Source organism: Spermophilus citellus (assembly GCF_964194105.1).
Source record: "Spermophilus citellus genome assembly, chromosome: 13".
In the NCBI taxonomy this organism is placed as follows: Eukaryota; Metazoa; Chordata; class Mammalia; order Rodentia; family Sciuridae; genus Spermophilus; species Spermophilus citellus.
The window spans coordinates 107860795-107882571 of record NC_138193.1 but is presented as its reverse complement, the minus strand read 5'-3'; the positions used below and the strand labels follow the sequence as shown (position 1 = coordinate 107882571).

The 21777-nt window shown below is 46.1% G+C and overlaps 1 long non-coding RNA gene across 2 annotated transcripts; it reads left to right on the top strand.

Moving 5' to 3' along the window:
• Positions 1-1365: 1365 nt before the first annotated feature.
• On the top strand, positions 1366-21101 carry LOC308632521. Of its 2 annotated transcripts, XR_014018550.1 has the most exons (4): positions 1366-1490; positions 16080-16241; positions 20060-20189; positions 20912-21101. It is a non-coding gene; the product is annotated as an uncharacterized lncRNA (long non-coding RNA). The 2 variants fall into 2 exon arrangements; XR_014018551.1 differs by having other exon boundaries at positions 20060-21101.
• The last annotated feature ends 676 nt before the right edge of the window (positions 21102-21777 follow it).

Sequence of the window (21777 nt, the reverse complement as noted above, 5' to 3'; positions counted from 1 at the left end):
CCATACTGGCAGCACTGATGGCTATACATGTACTTATTTAAAAGTGAATATTATTTGGATTGTCCATCCTTAGTTCTACTCTAGAGTAGAAAATTACAGAAAATTCTGTGCAGTAAGGGAAAGTAGAATGGTCAGATACAAAGTTAGGGCTAGAAGACCCAGAAGTTTCCCGTTGCCTAGAGCAGATAAGAGTCATTTTAGCCCTTCCACCAACTTCCTGTATGATAGAGAGAAAATCATTAAATTTCTTGGGCTCCCTTCTCTTTAGCAGGAAATGGAGAGTCTGGAATATACTATTTCTATGGGTTCTTTCATCAAGACCCCCAAGTACTACCTTTAGGATAAATATATATGGGGCAAGGAATCTGCACCAAGTTCTCACTCTGTTCTATCACTACCTGGTCAAAAGTCACTGGCGTATGTATAATCCAATAGAGACTTTAAGAATATCACTCAGCCAAATATTGCACTGGAGAGAGACTCCAGGGTCATTTTGAACCTTAATAATCAGAGATGGATTAGATTTCTAGCTGTCAAGTTTTTGTTTACCCTAAGCACATTTTTCCTGTATAAATAGCCCCTTACATTAGGCCTCACTGTGCAGCCTATAAGATGCTTCTTCCTCCACAGTCATTGATTTCCAGCCTGAGATGCAGGCTGGCACCGTCTCCAGTTCACGGAGGGCCAAGCAGGTCTTTCTTTAGGAGAGGGTAAAACTAGAATGGATCCCAGCTCCTTCTTGACACAAAACCTCTGTATTTCAGATGCATGGACCTGAAGTGGTACAGCCGCAGGATCCACTGTTTGCTTCTGTGAGTTAGGGGAGTGACTCTCACCAGCTCAAAGTCAAAGCACAGAGGGGAAAAGAACCTTGCCCAGAACCACCGAACCGAACTATGGGACAGAATCGGTCTTGCAGAGCCTGGCCGAGGGTGCACTGGCTGAGCCCTCTCTTCCTTAAAGTCCCTTCAAACCTGTTAAATGACCAGAAATGAATCCTGATAAGAACCTGGACAACTTAAATTTATAACATTTTACCAAGTGAATTAAAGAGGTGGCCTGACCTTGAAGTTACTGTTTGTCTTCTTAGGATGAGGTGATGGGATGCCTCCAAAGAGCACAGGAGAAGCCCGGAAGTTTCCTAAGAGTGATTTGTGCTGTGGCCTGGATGCTGGATCCAGTTGAATGGTTCCTCTGTCTTTGTCCTCAGTGCTTCCCCTCCGTTCCAGGCTGCAGGCCCAACTCCTTTTGCATAATTGCTCCGGTTGTGTAATCGCCCCCCTCTCTGAGAGACCGCAGAGGTCATTCACTGTGGCATGATGTCAGGACAAGAGCAGCCTGTGCTAATCAGACCACAGCCAGGAACAGGACTGGCTGCTCCCTCTGCTTGACCTGGGGCACCTGGCTTCTTGTCCCAGCTCAGGAGGCTGGCTCTGAGGATGTTAGAAGCATGCAGAAATAAACTTGTCCTGTACCATCCAGAGAAGAAGGTGAGTGGCCCTCTGGGTCCCCCAGGCCAACAAGGAAGTGAGGGAATGGGGAGCCTCTGTGGCTCGCAGAGTCACTGAGGGTCATCACTATGGTACTGGGCACTGGGGTGAGAGGAGAAGTGGGCTTCATGGCACTCACTGCCTGTGCCAAGCCCATCCATGTTAGTGAGAACATGCCAGAAGTTCATAGGTGCTGAGGAGAGACCAGTGTAAAGCCTTCCACAAGGGAGGGGAGAGGAAATAGCTAAGGTCACTTGGAATGTGTGGCAGAGTTCAATCCAGTCTCATTTGACCAGAGTCAAACATGGCCCAAGTGTAGCCATAGGACATCAGGGCTAAAGATTTTTAAATAGCTGATAGGATTAGGCTTTCTATTCCTTTCTACCATCAATAATAGACTTGGTGAACAGCAGGCAGGCAATACCTAGACACAGTTTCAAAGGCGTAGCCAAACAAGATTTTTAAAAGTTGAGAACATCCAGGGCCCATATGCCATTCAAAGTCTGCATGTGCCCTCTGTGTACCTGCCCCCCCCATTCCAGGCTACCCCTGGCTTCCCACAGTCCCCTGCTTGTTCCAAGGGACCCTAGATTCCTGACTCCTACCCTTACCTACATTCCTCAACTGGCTTCTCTGATTTAATAACAGTCTTATTTCTGGAGCCTGTATCTCAGCTTCTACCAACTCTGACCCATTAGCTCTAATTTCTGGACTGTACAGAACCCAGAAGTCCCTGGGGGGTGCTGTTCCTGGACTTTCCCTCTGAGGAAAGTCAGCAACCATGTTGGGGACTGGGTTAAATTGAAGTCATTTACAAACCTCTTTTCTCATTCAAAGAGTCACAAATGACAGAATAGTAGCCAGGAAGTTCATATTCTAGCCTCCTTTTAGTTTGGCTGTGGCTCTTGCTCTAAATTTTCTTCACATCTTAAAGAGGGCAGCAGAACTTGAGTTCTGGCTTCAGTGTGAAGTGAGTTTGTAAACTGGAGGAGATCAGACAGGTAAGAGGGGCTTTTCTGAATCCATCATGAAAAACATCACTCCAGCTAAGCAAATGCTATTAAACTTGAGGAACGCATGATTCTCTTAATGTCACAAACTGTAAGTTAATTTACTGGAAAAAAATTATCCTAGTCCACTAAGAGCTATTTCTCTTGTGAAATTTCTTCCTCTAAGTGGAGCATCTCAGACAAGAACATTCTAGAGAACTTTTGAAGGAGTTGGATTCTTCCTCTAGAAGTTGGGTGAAGCGGGACTTTGTCCTGCTCTCAGTCTCACTAGATGCCCCCTTCAGCAAGCCTTGGATTGCCCTGGCTTTTCCTCCTCGTCCCTGCATTTTCCATATCTCAAAGGAAGGTGCCCGAGCCCATGCTGGCTTCTTAATGCTCCATCCCAGCCATCCATTCCTGTTCTTTTAATGTCTTTTGCTCAAATGATTCCTCTTGAATCCCACCTCCTTCGTTGCAAAAACTCCATACATTCTCTCCAACAGGAGAAGGATCAATTTCTCCTTTGCTTCTTTGCAAACACCCCCAAAACACAAGTTTCGTTCTCCTAAAAGAGGAACCTCAGCCCCTGCATCCTATCCAGCTCCTAGCATCTCCGACTAGACCCCACAGGACCCTGTGGCCATGGCCCAGTCTCCAGACCCATTCCAGCCCACCCTGTCCTTCTCCACACCACAGTCAGAGCAGAGTGGCACTTGCTCGGTCACCCCCGATGTAGCAGACCATGTTTCTCAGCTGTCTTGAAGAAGCCCAGATGGATGGATGGTGGATGCTGGTGGAGTATTTGGCCCGTGGTTTTGCCGATTCACCCCTCTCTCCCTTCACTGCAGAGGAGGCTGCTGGGGAACTCAGCCTCCCTCCCGTGCCTTACACAAGCACAGGTGCCCTTATCCACCCTCCAACAGCCTTCTACCCACAGCATCCTCAGGAGAGCTGGGGAGACCCTGATCAGCCCCTGTGGCCTGACTCCTCCACTCTGACTCCCACAGCCAGAATGCCGAACCATGGCTGGATGATCCTGTCTGTGCTTAAAATTCTTTCTCATTTTTTTTCGTAATGTTTACTCCCTCTCAATCTTTCTCTTTAATATTACTTTTACTAGTAAGAACGTCAATAAAAATTGTAACTAATATTGTATTGTACTTTTTTTATAATATCCAAACTGTGTGTTTTCAAAATTAAGCTTTTCATTTAAAATTAAATTAAGAGAAATAATAACAGATATCTCATGTGCCTCTACCTAGTTTCCTGCAATGGTAACTTCTAGAAAAACAATATACTATCCCAACCAGAGTATTGATCGACAATAAAGAACGTTTTCTTCATCTCAAGATTTCCCATTTGTCCCTTTGTGGCCCCACCCACATCCGCCCTTAATCCCTGGCACACTAATCTGTTCTCCATATCTAAAATATGGTCATTTCAGCAACTTAATGTGAATAAAAAGAGTAATCATAAAATATTTCAATAATACAGTGTATAACTTGGGATCATTTTTTCAAATTTTTTATGTTTTCATTGTTAGTATATGTAAATACAATTTTTGTGTTGGTCTTATATTCTGTGACATTGCTGAAATCACTAATTCATTTTAGAAGGTTCTTAAAATTATTTTTTACCTATTTATTTTCTTTAAGATGCCTTGGGATTACTAAATAGAAAACTATGTCATCTGCAAAAGCAGAGAAACTTTCTCTCTTCCAATTTGTTGGCCTTTTCTTATTTTTCCTTTTGTCTTTTTGCAGTGACTATAAATTCTAGTACCTGAATACTTCCACCATTCATATTCAAGTACTAGAATTTATAGCCACTGATCTTAGGGGATAAGCATTCTGCTTTTCATAAGTGTTATGTTTTGGCTTCATAGAACAACCTCAGAGTCTTCCAGAGACTCAGTTTTCTGATTATCGAATCTTGAAGACTGGATTTGATTCATCAGTGATTTATAAAGTAGAGTGAGTGGAAAGTATTCTTTTTTTTTTTATTGGTTGTTCACAACTTTACAAAGCTCTTGACATATCATACTTCATACATTAGATTGAAGTGGGTTATGAACCCCCAATTTTACCCCAAATGCAGATTGCAGAATCATGTCGGTTACACATCCACAATTTTACATAATGCCCTATTAGTAATTGTTGTATTCTGCTACCTTTCCTATCCCCTACTATCCCCCCTCCCCTCCCCTCCCTTCTTCTCTCTCTACCCCATCTACTGTAATTCATTTCTCTCCTTGTTTATTTTCCCATTCCCCTCCCAACCTCTTATATGTAATTTTGTATAGCAATGAGGGTCTCCCTTCATTTCCATGCAATTTTCCTCATCTCTCCCTTTCCCTCCCATCTCATGTCACTGGAAAGTATTCTTGAGTTCATGTTTTTGGATGTTTGTTTGTTATTCTAGTGGTATTTTGCACAACAGTAGTATAAAAAGGGTAATACCATTTCCAAAATCTCCCAGTACTGCTAAAATAGAACACTGAATTTCCTTTCTGGCTCTGAGGTCCCTCATTCTCTGATGGCTTGTGGCCCTAGATCATTATGGTGGTGCTTCAGTTGTGTGATCTCTGTGAGATGCTTTTTCTGTGAGATGCTTTCATTTAATTATACCTATCACCTAAGAGTGGCAGGTGGTATGGCTTTATTTTCCACGTAGAGACTTTGAAACCTAGACAGAACAGGGACTTGCTCAAAGCCAACGGAAAGCACAGAGCAATGCCTCTCTGCCTGTGGGATGCCTGTGAGACCAGGAGCAAGCACACTTGCAGAGGGACTTGGGTACCTACTCCCATGCACATCAGTTGATCCACATATGTTGGCTAAGCACGTACTTTGGGTGTAGAAATGCAAAGATATGTGCAGCTTAAGGGGAAAGGAAATAATAATTTACTCCCCTGAGATCCCTGAAAATACAACTGTTTCTGGTCCATCCCTCTGAGACAGTTCCTTAATCTCAGTGCACCTCAAAATTGTCATCTGTAAAGCGGGAAAGAAATATTTACCTCAAGGTTTATTAAAAGGCATCACATTTATATAAAAGACTAATAGACAACCACACCTGTAGTAAAAGCCCAATAAGAGGTATCTCTCACTCATTCAATTACCGTAAAAAAGTTCCATCATTATATATCTTTGTAAAACAGGGTAATTTATTGGGAAAATGGTAGTAATTACAAGAAGATGTATATTTGGTTTTATTTAAGCAACTTGTTCTGGTTTTACTCAGAAATGCCTCTAATGGGAGTTCTCAGCTCACAGCCAAGTTCTTGTCCTTTACCACCTGGATTTCTCTAAATAACTCCTGTTGGAGGAATCTCAGGAAATAGCCAGGGACAGGTGGATGAGGAACATTGTGCACTTCTCAGGCCAACTCTGGTTTGAACCATTTAATCGAAAGTATCTTCTTTTAACCAGGAGCCTTATCAGTTGTCAACTTGACAACAGAACATCTACTTGAAGAGTCCTGAGTTGGCATTTGCAGAGGAGCTGGAGGTAAAGTCAGCTCTCTGCACGTGGTTGTCTGCTCGGCTTCAATTGACCTGATTCTTTGGTTTATGATCTGTGTCTGGATTATAGACCATTGTTGCACAGAGGAGATTTTAGACACAATGAAAAATGGAGGAGAGAAAATTCAGAGAAGATCTCTAAGCAAGGTGAAATTGTCTGATTAGAATATTCCATGGCCACATCCAACTCTATAGATCCCAAAGCAGCAGATGTTTAAGGAAAATTAGCAGACAGTGCATTTGGAGCTCTGTGTGAGCCTGGGCAGTGATTTTTTCTTACAGAGGTCATGGCTCCTACCTATACAAGAGGAGGATGCACTGGGGAATCCCTGCAATTGTCTCAACAACCATGCTCCTCTGAACTTTGAGCTGACATGCGATCTTCATGTTTTTCTCTCTGAGCACACGTGGCCAGGCACCAGCTCTGAGCACTGAGTGTAGGCACGTGTAGTTCCCAGAAACCTCCATGAATTCTCATGTTCTCGGAATGAAAGGAAGAAAATGAGAACTGAATTCCCTTGTCGTTAAAATTCCCTCCTAGACTACTGCGTTCCTGTGGAATTGAACAAATTATCTAAGAATCAGTGTTTGCGCTTAATTGGACGACAGTGGAAACCGCAAAGTCTGACAAGAGAGGGAGATGAAATAGAAATATCTCCAGGCATTGAAAAGTTTGACAGGCAGAAGAGCTTGTGATTTGAAAGACACTTAATGCTGAACATGAGTCAGCATCAGACAGGCTAAAAAGTTAAATAATTAAGCTTACATAATAGCTATCTGCTTGAATATCTAGATTTGGATTTAATTAACATTTCTAACCTCTCTTTGTCAGTAACTATATTATTCCATTTAAAAGTGGAGAATTTTCACATTTTTTAAAGAAATTTATTTTATAGCATGTCTATGAATTTGTTTCCAAGTTGAGCAAAGCAGCTCTGAAATTCCAACTCTTCCATTGCTCCCCCCAGAAAAAATCTAGATTTCGTTTTTCTAAAAAAAGAGAGGAAATGGAGGCTCCCAAGTTATATTTCTATAGGTAAAATTGGAATGCCAATGACAGCGTGCATCTAATTCACTTGAGCATCTACTGAATGGCAGGCCCTTTTCCAGGCAGTGGGGGTTGTTGGGAGTTGTAGGGGTTACCCAGCTGAGTGGTCACCAGGAGAAGCTCCCAGGCAAGGAGAAAGGCAGATCAGTCAGTGAAGACCCTTCAGGGACAAGAAAGTATGAGATCTGCCAAGGAGGATGGAGTGACTCCTTGGGCAGGGGGAACGGGGGGGGGGGGGGGGGGGGGTCTAGCAGAGCATCTGGCGGGGGAGGGAGCAAGGGAGGAAGAAGCCTTGGGTTAAGCCCCGAGGACCAAGTAGAACGCTCCCCAATTGATTACCAACCATGCCTTAGTATATAATTATGATTTACAACCTCCTCAGGAAGGGTGGATGTGTACAAAAAATATTCAGAGGGCAAATAAGGCAAAATCCTAGATTGTAGAATAAGATCGAAACTCTTCCATGCTGCTGACATGGAGTGGGGAAGGGAGCAGGCGCTCTGGCCTTGACCTGGGCCTGGAGGGGTGGACAGATGTAAAGGGAGGACAGGGGGACCTGGAGGAAGGTGCTCCATGTTTAGCTTTGCTTATGCAGAGAGCAAGGGAAGAGAGAAGCTGCAGCCTGAGGCTGGGAGGCCTTGGCTGCTAGGCTAGGTTTTATTTGTTGAATTTTTACAAAGCTCTATCAGTCATATACCATATACATGGGTCTTCCCCAATTGAAAAATATATACATTTCTTTTTTTCTTTTTCTTTTTCTTTCTTTTTAAAACCCTACCCAAAGAGCCAACAAGACGACCTTCAAATCTGGTGCTCTCTGCTCAGTAGACATGCATGTTCATTTCCTCCTGTTTTCCATAAGAAGTGACCACACACTTTCCAGGCTTTGACCGAGGGACATTTGGGGTGTCCTAGTGTTGCTCTCTTCCAGGCTGGCCTCTGGCTAGTCTTGGCCTCTGGCTAGTCTTGGTCTGGCCCTGCCATTCATTCTCTCTCTCTCTCTCTCTCTCTCTCCATTTGATGAGTCCGTGTGTAACAGTGCTTCACTGGATGCTTTGACTATACCCCTTGTGGCTTTGAAACTGACATGTTTGTTTCTTTTTCCCAAACTTCTCCTCTCTGATCTTCTTTTCCCTAACCTTCTCTTTCTTGATCTCTCCTCCCTAATCTCATTTTCTCTGAAGGACCTCTTTTAAAACTTCCTGTTCCTGCTGACGGGCAGAATCACAGCTGTTGGGACAGGAGGCTCCTGTGTTTCTCCTTTGCTAGCAAAGCAATAAACCTTTTTCTCAAAACTGCGCCCTCATTATTGGACTGGCATCAGGGACAAGGACCAAGCTTTCAGCAACACATGTGGTGTTACCCTTGACCTTAACCTCAGTTGCTCCTTAAAAGTCTCTGTTTAGGGCTGGGGTTGTGGCTCAAGTGGTAGAGTGCTCGCCTTGCACAAGTGAGGCACTAGGTTTGATCCTCAGCACCACATACAAATAAAATAAAGATATTGTATTCACCAAAAATAAAAATTAAAAAAAAAAAGCTCCATTTAGAGCCAAACCTTTTCAGTGGGACCTCGGGCCCAACAGGGTATCAGTAGTAAATCCTTCAACAGGTGGACCAAGCACGGAGAAGTACCACAAAAGGAAACATTCTAAAATTTGTTTTTTTCTGGTTAAAATAAAGCATCCACATAGTCAACTTTGTTGAATTAGCTTTTACTTTGCAGTTTAGTTTTTGTTTTAAATTCAAATGAGAACACAATGATGTTTATAAGACATAAAGTCTTCAAAAATCTTCCACTTACCTGGCTGGACCCTATCTTCCCACTCGGGTTTTCTCTGTCTTAGCGTAGGACCTATGCTGGCCTGACACAGACAGAAATATCAATGAGGCCAGAGGAGTAACAGGTCTCCTGGGGAAAGTTTGATCATGGAGGGCATTAGAAACCCAAGCAAGGGTAGGAGGGTAGGGTTGGATGGGGTCCAGGTGAGGCAGGTGCTCCAGGCCATAGAATGAAAGACATGATCTGTCCTGTGCATCAGGATTTCTCCAGGAGGGAATCCATTCCCTCCTTGATCTCCCCACCTCTACTCCTACAAGATCTGGAGAGAGCACCATCCTCAGCCATTCTGTCCTGGCTGTGAGTCACCAGTCCATCTTCTGCTATTCTGTGCACTTTCTAAGAGGAGTCCCCTTTGGATTGGGCTTCAACTTGTCCAGCAGTTACGACCTAACAAGGAAGACGGAGGAGAGGAGATAGTTACCATATCCCAGTAATGTAACTGTCATCCTGCTGGGCACTTTGCATAAATAATAACATTTGATTCTCATAACAAATAGTCAGTAGTGATGTTGATTGTCTCTTATTTTAGAGGAGCAATCTAAGCCTCAAAAAGTTTTGAGAAATTTCCTCAAAGAACTAGTAAGTGATAGAAGTGGACCTCACACGCCAGCTTGTGCTGGAACACCACATTGACCCCAGGGCCGGCTCTGGAAGGAGCCTGCTGAGACCAAGCAGCCCAATCACATTCAGTCTCTCCTGGGAGATCACAGTCTAGTGTGACAAGCAATGACAGGCACCCTGACCTGTAGCAGTGCACCAGGAAAATTCACTTCAGGATTCCTCTCAGGCATCCCATAGCCCAGAAAGCCTTCTACCAACATTCCTATCAGAATTACTTTCTACTCTAGCAGAAAGTTCAAATTAGTGTGTGTGTGTGTGTGTGTGTGTGTGTGTGTGTGTGTGTTTTGCCAAGGGTGGGGGGTAATACAAACACTATCCTTTGGGTACTATAATTACTTGCCTGTTTCTCTTGCTTCCCAACTGAGCCCGGAATTCTTGGATGGAGACAGGTGAATTACATGCACTGAGGGGGGATAATTAATCACCGTATCTCCAGTACAAAGTGCAGTGTGCCCATGTAATTAGCAAAATAAATATGGAAGGTAGAGAAATTAACTGATCTATTACATTTGTGGACTACAGAGGGTCCTCTACTGTATATGGACCACATATAGTAACGACTTAATGTACTGGTAGAAAATGGCATTAAATATAGCATTGATATAACAATGTCCCCTTCACTGTGTTTTTATTCTAGGACAGTCATTGAGTGCTATCTTCATAGGTGTCAGGAGTAAAGTTGCAAATAAAGGAGAGTCTCGTCCACCCAGGGTTTAGTGATTTTTTATAAGGATGTATTGCACATTCCGTCCCAATGGAAATGCCATCTATGGGGTCACGGGCTATATTTCTTAACTAGCTTTGCTGGCACTTCAAGGGTGCACAGAGAAGTCTCACCAATGGGCATGCCGCACAAGGCTCCCAGGCTGTGCTCAATCAGTGACTGAGCAGGAAAAGGGGAGGAGGGATTTCCCTATTGTTCCAGACACAACCCACCAACAGGACTCTTCTTGGTATATATCTGTGTCCAAAACCTTTAGCCAAAGAGCACGGAGTGACAAATTTCATGTGCTATCCAGCTCCTGCCGAGTGAACGACACCCCCTGACACCCCCTCACTGCTTCCCTGAGGATTTTCCTGGCATGTGGGCTGCAGAATAACACAATTTTGCAGCTTTTCCAGATTTTCCATTCCAGCAAGCATGAGCACTAGTGAGAAAGATAGAAAATTATGCTCTTTTTAAAGGAAAATGAGAGCTTTTGTTTTCCTTTGTCCTCGGGAACTCAAGCTAGGTGTGCGCCGTCAGTCTGGAAACTCTGGTCCTGCACTCTGGCTCCTGGCTGTGACTGAGGGGCAGGCCTCTGCCGGGCTGTTCACAGAAAAGCTGTCCTTGTGACTCCCCTGGGTCACAGGAAGGACAGGATTGAAGTCCAAGGGGATCTGTGAGTCCAGTTGCAAGTGGAGTCTGATGTGACAGATCTTGACAGGAAGGACTCTGTCCTGTGCAGAGGTGGCATCTCCAGGGGAATCCAGACCACCTAGAAGGGACGACATGACCTTGTCTTCTGAATGAGCCCTGAGCTCCTGCAATAGGAAATCCTTGGTTCAGAGAATGTTGACCTAATAGCAAGGCGACCTGTCTTCCCCAGACAGTAAACATTAACGATAACAAAACCCACAGGGACCACATCCCCACCCCACCCCACCCCACCCCCCCCCCCCCGTCCTAATTCCGAGGCTGTGGAGAAGACAGCCGGTGACCGACAGCTTTGGCTCTCTGTGGGGTGCTGGAGCTGCTGTCCTGGGAACCGAGTGTCGACCATTCCACGCCTTCCTCAGGCCTCCCTCAGTCACAGAGGTCTCTCCAGAGGCCAACTCAACTCGATTTTTGAAATGGAAAGGGAGTCAGGGACCTAGAAATGGTGACAGAGTTTGGATATGAGGTGTTTTCCAAAAGCTCCCGGTTAATCAGGCTGTTCGGAGCTGAAATCCTTGGATCGTGAGAGCTGTGACCTAGTCAGTCCATCCTAGTTTGAATGGACTGACTGGGTGGAGACTGTGGGCAGGTGGGTCACTGCAGCTATGCCCTGAGGTGTGCGCCTGCCCTCTGGACCTTTCGGAGCCCCTTGTTCTGAGCAACTTTTCTCTGCCACACCTTTCCGCCACTTTGCTCCACTTTGTCTTGGGCCCAGGGCAATGGAGTCCTCCTACCATGGACTGAACCTCTGGAACCATGAACCCAAATCAACTTTCCCTTGTCTAAATTGTTCTTGTCCGGTTCTGTGGTCATGGTGTCGGAAAGCTGACTGACACAGAGGGTGAGGGGTGTGGGGGGAAAGAGCTGCCCTGGGGACCCGCTGTCACTGCTGACGTCACACCCTCATCTTCTCACCCCTGAGGTGTGGACGATGACAGTCTTGCAGCAGCTGTGAGGTGCTGTCCTTCTTTGTGACCAATAAAGATGGATGAAAGTGCTAGCTATTGTGGGAGAAGAGGCGTCCCCAGAGAAGCATCCGAGGAGTTCCCAGAGAGAAGGGGGACTCCAACCAGAAGTAGCAGGGGTCTTGGCGTATGTGACAGAAAAGAATTTTAGCACATGCCAGTCAGGGGCACAGACGGATGTTTATTTAGGAAGGTAGATACACATTCAAAGGAGAGTGTGGGCTGTCTGGAGAGTAAGAGTCCAATATTTATAGAAGGGCAGCCTCAGGGACCAGCCTGGAGGCCGAGATGCACCATTTCATGAGAGTCTTCCCTGCTCTTGCCTGTTTCCCTCATTTTACAGGGCACGGGCCTCAAGCCTGTTGTTCGAGATTCCCAACTGTGTTTCTGTGTCTCAATAGCTCATGGGCTTTTCCTTTAACACTCGTGTCTCTCTGTCTTTATCCTAAATCTTTATCTCTTTAGCGATTATAAATAACAGCCAACAAGAGCTACTACTTAGAATTCCATCTCTCTTCCATTAGAGGGTGTCAACTCTCCGCCTCCTCCTTGCCAAAGGTGGGGTGATTCTGAGAGTGACCTTCCCCAAGAGGCCTGTCAAGAGCGTGTTGGATCCTATAATCAAGGCATGTTTCTTTTGAGGTTTAAATCTTAAAATGTGATTAAAAAGAGCTCATGTTAGTCTAAGAAAGGTTCACTTTATGCTTTGAATATAGCCCTTGTTGCTCTGCCACTGCGACCTATTCTTAAAACTGACGTGTTTCTTTCTCTTCCTGTCTCCCTGCTCCTCCCTAATCTCTCCCTTCCCTAATCCCAGGGAAACAGGATCACCTTTCTTCCTCCTCCCAGGCAGAGTTATCTGTCCTTGAACACACACCCATCACGGGAACAAAGTAATTCAGACTTTGGGGGTGGCACCAGAAGATCTCAGAAATGACTATCTCCTAAATCAACACGTGAATAACAACCCTGGACAGGACCTGGGGGATGTAGCTTTCGAGTCACCTCTTTAAAAGTCCCCTGTTCCCCATCATGGGCAGAATCACAGATTCTGGGATAGGAGTCCCCTGTGTTTCTCCTTTACTAGCAAAGCAATAAAACTCAAAACTGTGACTTGTCACTGGAGTGGCATGGGGACAGGGACGGAACCTCTCCTAACACTGGGGCCAGTTCGGCAGCCTCAGTTTGGTTCCTCACCTTGGTGAGCTACTGCACTCCGGAGGTGTCTGTCTGTCTCTCTGCTCTGCTCACAGCTCAACCCTAGAGCTTGCTATGCACCATGAATGCTGGGCCTGCAGGAGCATGTGCTGTGGGAACCCAAAGCTTCCCTCCTGGATTCTTGAGCTGACCCTTGAGTCCATTTGAAATAAGACCAGCCTTTTTCCAGGCCCTTTCCATGGTGTCAATGTCCTCCACAAAAGTTTATCTTCACATAACTGAAGTTTCTACCCTACCTTCTTCTTTTAAGAAAATCTGTCAGGAAACCCAACCCCACCACAGCAGCAACAGAACTGTGAGGGGTAAAGACATTGACTCAGGTACAGGCCCCTTTCAGTGACCTGGGGGTCTTCTACTGTGTGGGTGACTTGGGTGAGTTAATTTATCTCTCTGAGCCCTGCTTTCCTTATCTACAAATGAGGCAATGTGAATACCTACCCTTTGCAGAACATTTGAAGACCAGGATGTGAAAATTGAAGTCAAATTCTCAAGGGAGAGGCATGTGGCTAACACACTGCCAATTGTTATCACAAGGACAACACCTGCCCGGTTCAAGACAAGCCAGAGCCTTGCAGGCTTTTGCAAGTCATGTATGGAGACAGGAGAAGGAATGAAGGAGGAAGGGAAGGAGGCAAGCGCTAATGCTAATTACTTATGCTGTGACTTGCAGGTGGAGCATAAGGGAGCAATGCAAAAGGGAGCAATCACTTTAGCCTAAAGGTTCACAACCACTTTGAAGTTCAAGGTCATTAATCCAATTTCAATTGATCACATTTATCAAAACTATCTCTTTATTTGAGTTACCAATTTATTTTTTATGGATCATATTTTTGGATAAACACCTTTTTAAGTAATCCTATCTACTCATGCATATCTTCAGGATGAGCTGATAGAAGGATCACAATGTTATCAATAAAAATTAAAATATAGCCAGGCATGGTGGCACACCCTTGTAATCACAGCAGCTCAGAAGCCTGAGACAGGAGGATCATGAGTTCAAAGTCACCTCAGTAATTTAGTAAGGCTCTAAGCAACTTAAAAAAAAAAAAAAAAAAAAAACCTGCCTCTGTAAGAAATTTTAAAAAGAGCTGAGGATGTGGCTTAGGGGTTAAATGCCCCTGGGTTTAATCCCTGGTACCAAAACAACAACAACAACAACAACAACAACAATAATAACAATAATAATAAATTAAAATATTAAACTGAGTCATTCTGGAGACAGACAATCCTAATGGATAGAACCACTCCTATGGCCAACACTTGTGCCTCTTCTACTATACACCGGGCACTCTCCTAAGCACATGATGCTCATGAGCCGATTCACTCGTCACTCTCACCCTGGGAGCCAGTGTTATGATGAGGTCCTTCTGCACAGCAGATGCTGAAGGGCTGGGAAGCTGTGCAGTTTCCTCACGTTACGGAGCTGCAATGTGGGGGGATCCAGAACTCATGCTGGTCTAGAGTTGATGCCCGTGTTGGGACCAAGGCCTTAGTGCCAAGTCCTGCTCTGAACGGCTGAGTCTTGCGGGCAGGCAAGTTACTCTCCTAACCTTCAGTAACCATGGAGTAAAGGAGGGGGCTGTGTGAATCCATATGCTGCCAAGAGTATGAAAGCCAGCAGAGATGGAGACACTGTCATCAGGGGACTTAATGCTGCCCACTGGTTCTTTGTCATTACTGCTTCCATTCCTTCCAGGAGAGGGACACTGATATCATTTGAATTCAGAAGCCTGGATACATGTGCCATGAGTTGCTATGAATCATCCCTCATGCACACCCCCAAAGTAGCGTGCGCGCTCAGGCTGAGGTTGGAGTGAGGTTCAAGTGAGAACCTCTATTTCTGGGAGGTAGAGATGGTTTTTCTCAGGCCAAAGCCAAATCCCACACTCCAGGAGCTCATTGTATCAGGAAAAGAGCGTGACTGTTGGCCTCAAAGGCTTGGAGAGGACATCTGCCCTGGGTGAAGGGCTTCTCAAGGCTCAAGCAGGTACTGCCTCAGGGTCTCTGCACTCACTCATCCTCTGTTTCAAATGTTCTCCACTTCTCTCTTTAACCTAGTTAATTCCAATGTCACATTCCATTTCCTTGGGGACATTTGCCTTGCCTCCTGACTGGACCAGGTCCCCTTTCTCTGTGCTTGTTATCACCCTGTGCTTTGCTAGATCACAAGTTGGCTGAGCTCAGGGACAACTGGGATCTTTTCTAGAATTGTGACCCAGTGTCTACTCTGCCTCCTATACCTTGTATGTAATAGGTGCTCATTGAATATTTTGAATGGAAGAGAGGACCAATTAGTTCCCTTCCAAAAGCCAGGGCCCTTTGAAGCTTTTTGAAGCTTAGTTTGCATAGACTTAACAGGACTTCCCATGTTGATTGGATTATTGTGGCATGTATGAACATGTAAAATTTGAAAGTTCTCTGCACATGGAACAGTAGCATCACAGCCAGGGGATGAAGAGCCACAGTTTCTATGAAGTATTTTAGGAGATAAGAAATACATGCAAAGATACAATAGTCATACCCAGTGGATACTGGATTGACCTGGAGCATACAAAACCAGGAGGGAAAAGAGGACATGCTCAATTTGAGGGCAGAAGAACTTCCAAGCACAGAAGTGTCTCTGGGATTGTTGGAGGCCTCTCTGTGTGAGTCAGGTTACAAGGAGATATATTTGGTGCTAAGTGCTGCTTCACATGGGCCACGGGGATGAATTCTAACTTACTGTAAATAGAACGAGGAGAGCTCTGCTGCTACATTATTTATTGCACTTTACATCTGGCCCTAAGCAGTGATGTTTTTAGGTTCCACAAAGGTATCTGTGTATAGTGTATTGTCATTACATAAAGGAAACTCAGAGAGTTTACCTTATAAAATATAAATTAGCCATTCATCAACCACCACACAGGGCACTCCAGTGTGGTGGGCAGGAGACTGGAAATAAATGACTGCATCTTCTCTCAAACACCAGGTCCAGATCAGCATGAGGATCCGCCCATGTTGTTTTCAACCTCGTAGAATCTGTGAACATTGATTCTTAACTGAAATTGAAATGCAGACTGGACCTTTGATGAAGCCTCCGTCTGCAACAAGACAGTCAGGGAAGGCCGTTCACTTGCTGCCTGTGACTTCGGTAGGTTTGGGATTGAGGGTGACAGGAACAGGGACATTCCCTGTACCTTCTTTTGTGCATGAAGATATTGCCTTTCCTTCGACGGCAACTTTGCCCCCGATGTTTTCTTTCTTTTCTTGCTTCTGCTCTTTTGATCCCCTCCTATTTTCACTTTCAGGATGTGCCATCTCCTTGGCAAACATTTGTAAATCCCTGCTCCGAATGGCACTGCGCTAGTCTCACTGCACCCACAGGCACCCATGGCCCTCCTTCAGCCACCAGGTGTCTGCACTCAACCTGGGCAACTTGAAGGCAGAGCCTTCTCCTGGAGGCCCTGCCAGGTGCTGCCTGGGACCTTCATTTAGATGCATTTATTCAGCGAATCTTTCCAGAACCTCAGGCTGGATCCAGTCCCTCTGCCCCCACCTGGCCCTCAACACCTGCACCCTGTGCTCTCATTCTACCCCTACTGACTGCTCTTGGGAACTTGCACACATCCAGCAATTCCCAGTGAAATCCTCCTTGTAGGCTGAGCTCCAGACCTCCTGTGGGCAAGTCCTAGGTCTGTGTTATCCATCACTCTCTCCCTGTGGCTAGCTCAATGCCTGGCACATATAGGCATATGCTTTGTAGAGTGACTCTCCTGATGACAAATAACCACCAAGCTCCCAGTGGCCTCCATGGTCTAAGTCCATATTGCATTTACCACATAGCTCTGCATGTCCCTTCACAGTGCCCCTCAGAGTGGCTGTCATCTGGGCAGCTGCTCAGGGACCTGTGTCCATCTGTGACTTCATCCGTGTCGCCAGCTTCTGGCCTGAGCTGACCCACAGTCATCAGCTGGCAGCTGGGGAACAGAGAGTGAGGGAAGGACACCCCCCCACTGGAAGGGATACATGTGGCGTTCTCGCCCGTGGTCCTCAGGCCAGAGTCAGTCACATGATAACCATGTGCAAGGGCAGCTGGTAGGCGGAGGGGGCCTGTGGCTATTCACTGTGATCCCTTCAACAGGTACCTAGGGACAATGAGGACTGTGACAGGCACAGCCCTGTAGGCCTCAGCAACCACCATAACCAGAGCACAGAGAGGGGAAAATAAAATTAGAAACCTAGGGGCTGAGGAGGAGAATTAAGAAATCTGGGGATGCCCTATAAACGTGTCTAGTGTCTTCAGGACAATAGGCTGAGAGGGAAGCAAACAGCTCATTGGGGGCACTTGCTGCGAGTGAGGGCCAAGGTGCTCCCTGCCTACTCTAATCCTAGGGACTGCAAATGGCTTGGACCTGGTCATCTCAGCATCCTGCTACCTCCACACAGGAGAAGAAGCAGCCCGGTGAGGGACCCCTGGCAAGGAGTCCCGGATGAAGGGGCTGGAAACCAGCAGCTCCCTGGGGAGCCGGTGCCCTTGGGGCGTTCCCTGGATGCCCTCAGTTGCTTTCTCACTGTGGATTTCATTGTTAATCCGCTGCCTCCAACCTGACATGGGGACAGGTGTGTGGGGGAAACACAGGTGTGCGCCACTTGCAGAGCAGACAGTCCTTCCAAATGTGTGCCTGAGCAACACTGTCCAACTCACATTCCAAAGACAAGTCCTGAAGACAGACACTTCCTGAGGACACAGAAGCCCCAAGGGAACCTGCCACCTGTGTGGCAATGTGACAAGATGCCACGTGCTGGGAACAGAGGGAATGAAGGAAGGGGAATCAGAATGCCCAGGTTTTGGGCCAGGTGTGGGCAGAAAGAGGCGATTTTAACCGAGGTGAGAGGAGGCCTCAGTAACAAGCAGCATGGGCACAAAGGCTCTAAGGACATGAGGTTACTAGGGTGGGTACTGGGAGGAGAGGGTATCTGAAATGACAGCCTGTGGGAAGTCCCTATGGCTGGAGAGATCCTGATGAGACAGCAAAAGGCAGACAGAGGGGAGGTGGCAGGGGAAGCAGCTGCAGGGAGACTTGGGGGCTCTGGAGCATCTTCACTTCCGCACTGAGCCAAGGGTGCCACTGTGGGACAGTGCGGTGCAGCCTGGGGACCCAGCCAGGCCTGGAGGGGATCCCTCTACTGTTTTGAGAGGGGACAGTGAGAGGCCATTGGAGGTTATTGCAGTGCCCGGGCATGAATCCTTCGTTAAAATCACTTCATAATCTGGTGTTCTATGGCACAGTATGGGGGTGACATTTAACAACGACTCACTCTGAATTTCAAAGTTTCCAGAAGAGAGGATTTTGGATGCTCCCAACACAAAGAAATAATGAAACTTTGAGGTGAAGGAAATATTAATCACCCCAACTAGATCATCACACGTTGTATACACATTGAAATATCACACTGTACCCCATAAATATGTACAGATATTATGTATCAATTAAAATAAATAAAAAGCAATTAATAATCAAAACATAATGTTCCAAGCATATGCCTGATACTTTACCTGGGTTATTCATATAAAAATTACAGAGTAGATATCAAGAAACCCCATTCCGTTCTTTAACTGAGAATACTGGATGCAGGGAAATAACCCACTGTTACATATTTAGTTAGTGTTAGAGATAGGTTTCAAAGCCTGACTCGAAAGCATGGGCACCTACTGCATGCAGCACACTGTGAGACTGAGGAGACCCTGCTCTCCAGAGCCAGGCTGGCAGCTGATGGAAAGGGGGTCGCCACTCTTGCACAAGACAAGAGACAGGGAGAGGGGCGGCCTTCTCCTCTGCACACCCTGCCGGGCTCCCTGGTTGCTCACTAACATACTTCCCAGGGAGAAACCCTCTAGGCACCGGGGTAATATAAGAAAGCCATCGAGGAAAGCATAAAGAAACAGAAAAAAAAGAACAAACACAACAGCATAAAATCAGACTCCAGACTGCAGAATGGAGAGGAAGAGACAGGCAGAAAGGGAGGTGAGGAGGGAGGAAGGGGGGGGAGGGGAGCTTCCTCCATTTCTCTGCCCAGAGGGCTTGTCTCTCTCCCTCTCTCCTCTTCTCCCGTGGCCTCACCCCTTCATCCTCATCAAGCAAGCAAAGGCCAAAAAGCAGGCAAGCTGAGCAGACCTGGTGGCTGCCCACAGGTCCACCCTGCCGCCCAGCCCTGCTCCAGTCCGCACTAGAAGGGTGCAGGCAGCCTGGACTCCTTCTCAGCTGGCTCTCTGTGCCAGTTGGCGGAGTGTCTTAGGTGAGAGAGAAGAAAGCCCAAGGAAGGGGCAAACAGGCAGCTTCCTCCCCTCCTCCCTCTGGCCCCGGGACTCTGGGAGCAGTCTCCTCCCCTGCTCCCTGTTGGGTGAGCTCCCGGCTTAAGTCACTGCCCTATTCTCTTCTCCTCCGCTTCTCTGGTCTTGCATTACCTGTGCAGCTCATTCTTTGGATTAAATTCCTCCTGTTCTAAATACTTAAAGTGGTTTCTGTTTTTCTTGAATGGCACGGAGTACTTTCAAACAATGGAAAGCCGTGTATTCTAAAGCTCTAATAACGGTATAAGGAAGGATTCCGTTTTTAAAATACCTGCCTTGAAGATGGGTTCCATTTCTAATGTATTATTTAATAGTAAAGATGTCATTTGAATAGAAGACAAAGTGTTTACAGGCAGGATGGTCACTTTCAAAGGAGAACCATTCAGCTTCTTAAAAGTTTTTTACAATGACTTAAGATGCATTATCATCCATCCACAAGTTCATCAATATTTAATTTTCTCTAAAATTCACATTGGGATTAACATTATAAAGAAAACAGGCTTTTATTCCAAGAAAAAAAGTATTTCCATGAAGTGGCTGTTTTATCTGATATCTCCGTTAGCATAATGCCGTGCCAGAGAGGTTATTTATTTGAACAATAGGTCTTTTTTTTTCAGAATTTCTGCCCCTTGCTACTTTTACAATCTAAGCCTCATGTTATCAGCAGGAAGACACAGTGTATAAATTTCACAGCAGCAGAATATGTTCCCGAATGTTTGGCCAATCTTTGGGTGTTCCCAAAAGAAGGTAATGGAAGGATCTTAAGAGTCGGAGTTTTGTGAACTTCTCTGGTGATTCCCTGGGTTGCTACCACTTTGCAAGATGTTATGGCACGGGGACCTAAAGAGGACATCCCTCCTCTCATTATGCTTATTCAGAACCAATTTGTAGCTATCTCCTAAGTGCTGAGCTTTAATAGATCTGCTCTTAATAATTAATCCTTCCTTTAAAGTGCTTTGATTTTCTGATTCATACTCAGTGAAGTATAAATTTGGTAACTCTCAGAAACACACAAGTGCAATGTGGGAAGGGCCGCATTATGCTTCGGTCCCTGATACACGTGGGGAAGTGGCAAGGCAGGTATGCACTCTACCCCTTCCTTGAGGAGAAGCTTGGCCTTATTCACCCCATCAGAAGAGGCATACCCAGCCGTAACTAAAACCTTGCATGCTGGTCACCCCGCGTGTTCTCTTGCCACCTTGACCTGGCTGCTTATCTCTGAAGATGCAATGGTCACCTTCCCGGGGTCACCTTACCGGGAAGGCTTCCTCCACTCCTGGCCCTGCTCCAGTCTTGCTCCGTGACCTGCCTTCCACTTTACCTGAGTTGCCCTTGCTTGTCTCTGCAGATGGTTGCAGGCAATCTCTTAGCCAGTCTGCAGCCCCCAGGGACTCCGTGCCTCTGCAGAACAGGGACTCTCTCTGTCTGAGGCCACAGTCTAATCAGCTTCTTGCTCTGTGTTTCTTCAGCAAAGCCGAGCTGAGCAGAGAAGCTGATAATTTATGAAGTCTAGATCATACCTCCAGCCAACGGCAAAGGCCACAGTTCCCCAGTCCTGCGCTCCATGACCATTTCAGGACACAGTTGAACACTCATCTCATTTTTGCACGGTCGCCCGGGTGCCGGTACTGCCTGCATTTTTCCTTTTCTTTTTGGCTTTCTTCCTGTAAGAATTACACAATGTGCTCCTCTTACCTTCTCCTCCTCCTCCTCCTCCTCCTCCTACTACTACTCCTCCTCCTCCTGTGTTATACTGTACCTCTGGCTCTGGAAAGCTGTGAATAAAGACAGACAGCTGGCACTTAGGGATCCTGTTACTAATTCAATGCATACATACCTTTCTTTGAGTCCCGAGGACTTGGATTCTCTTGAGAATGGCAAAGCCATATAAGCCCTTCACTGTGTCCCCTACAGAAAGCTACAGATCTCACAAACCTGAAAGGGCTGTGGAGGCTCAGGATGGGGCCCGGCTCCATCCTCCATGGGCGGGACTTAGCGAACATGGCTATGACCCTGTCCAGCTGTGTAGAAAGGCTCTATTGGGCTTCCAGTTAGGGATCCCAGACCAGCTCTCATCCCTCTCTGTAGCTCTGTTTCTTCATTTCCAAAATAATGTCAGTGCTATGGATTGCCCATCGTGTGAGGGAGGGTTCATAAGATAAAGTTACAGAGTCAGGCACCCAGTGCTCAAAGTGGAAATGATGACAGAAATGTTTTTATTCCAAGTTATTATGAACTGAATCATGCATGCCCCGGCCCCTGCACCGAAGCACCTCAGAACATATAGCCTTATTTGGAGATATGGACTTTAAAGAGGTAATAAAATTAAAATTAT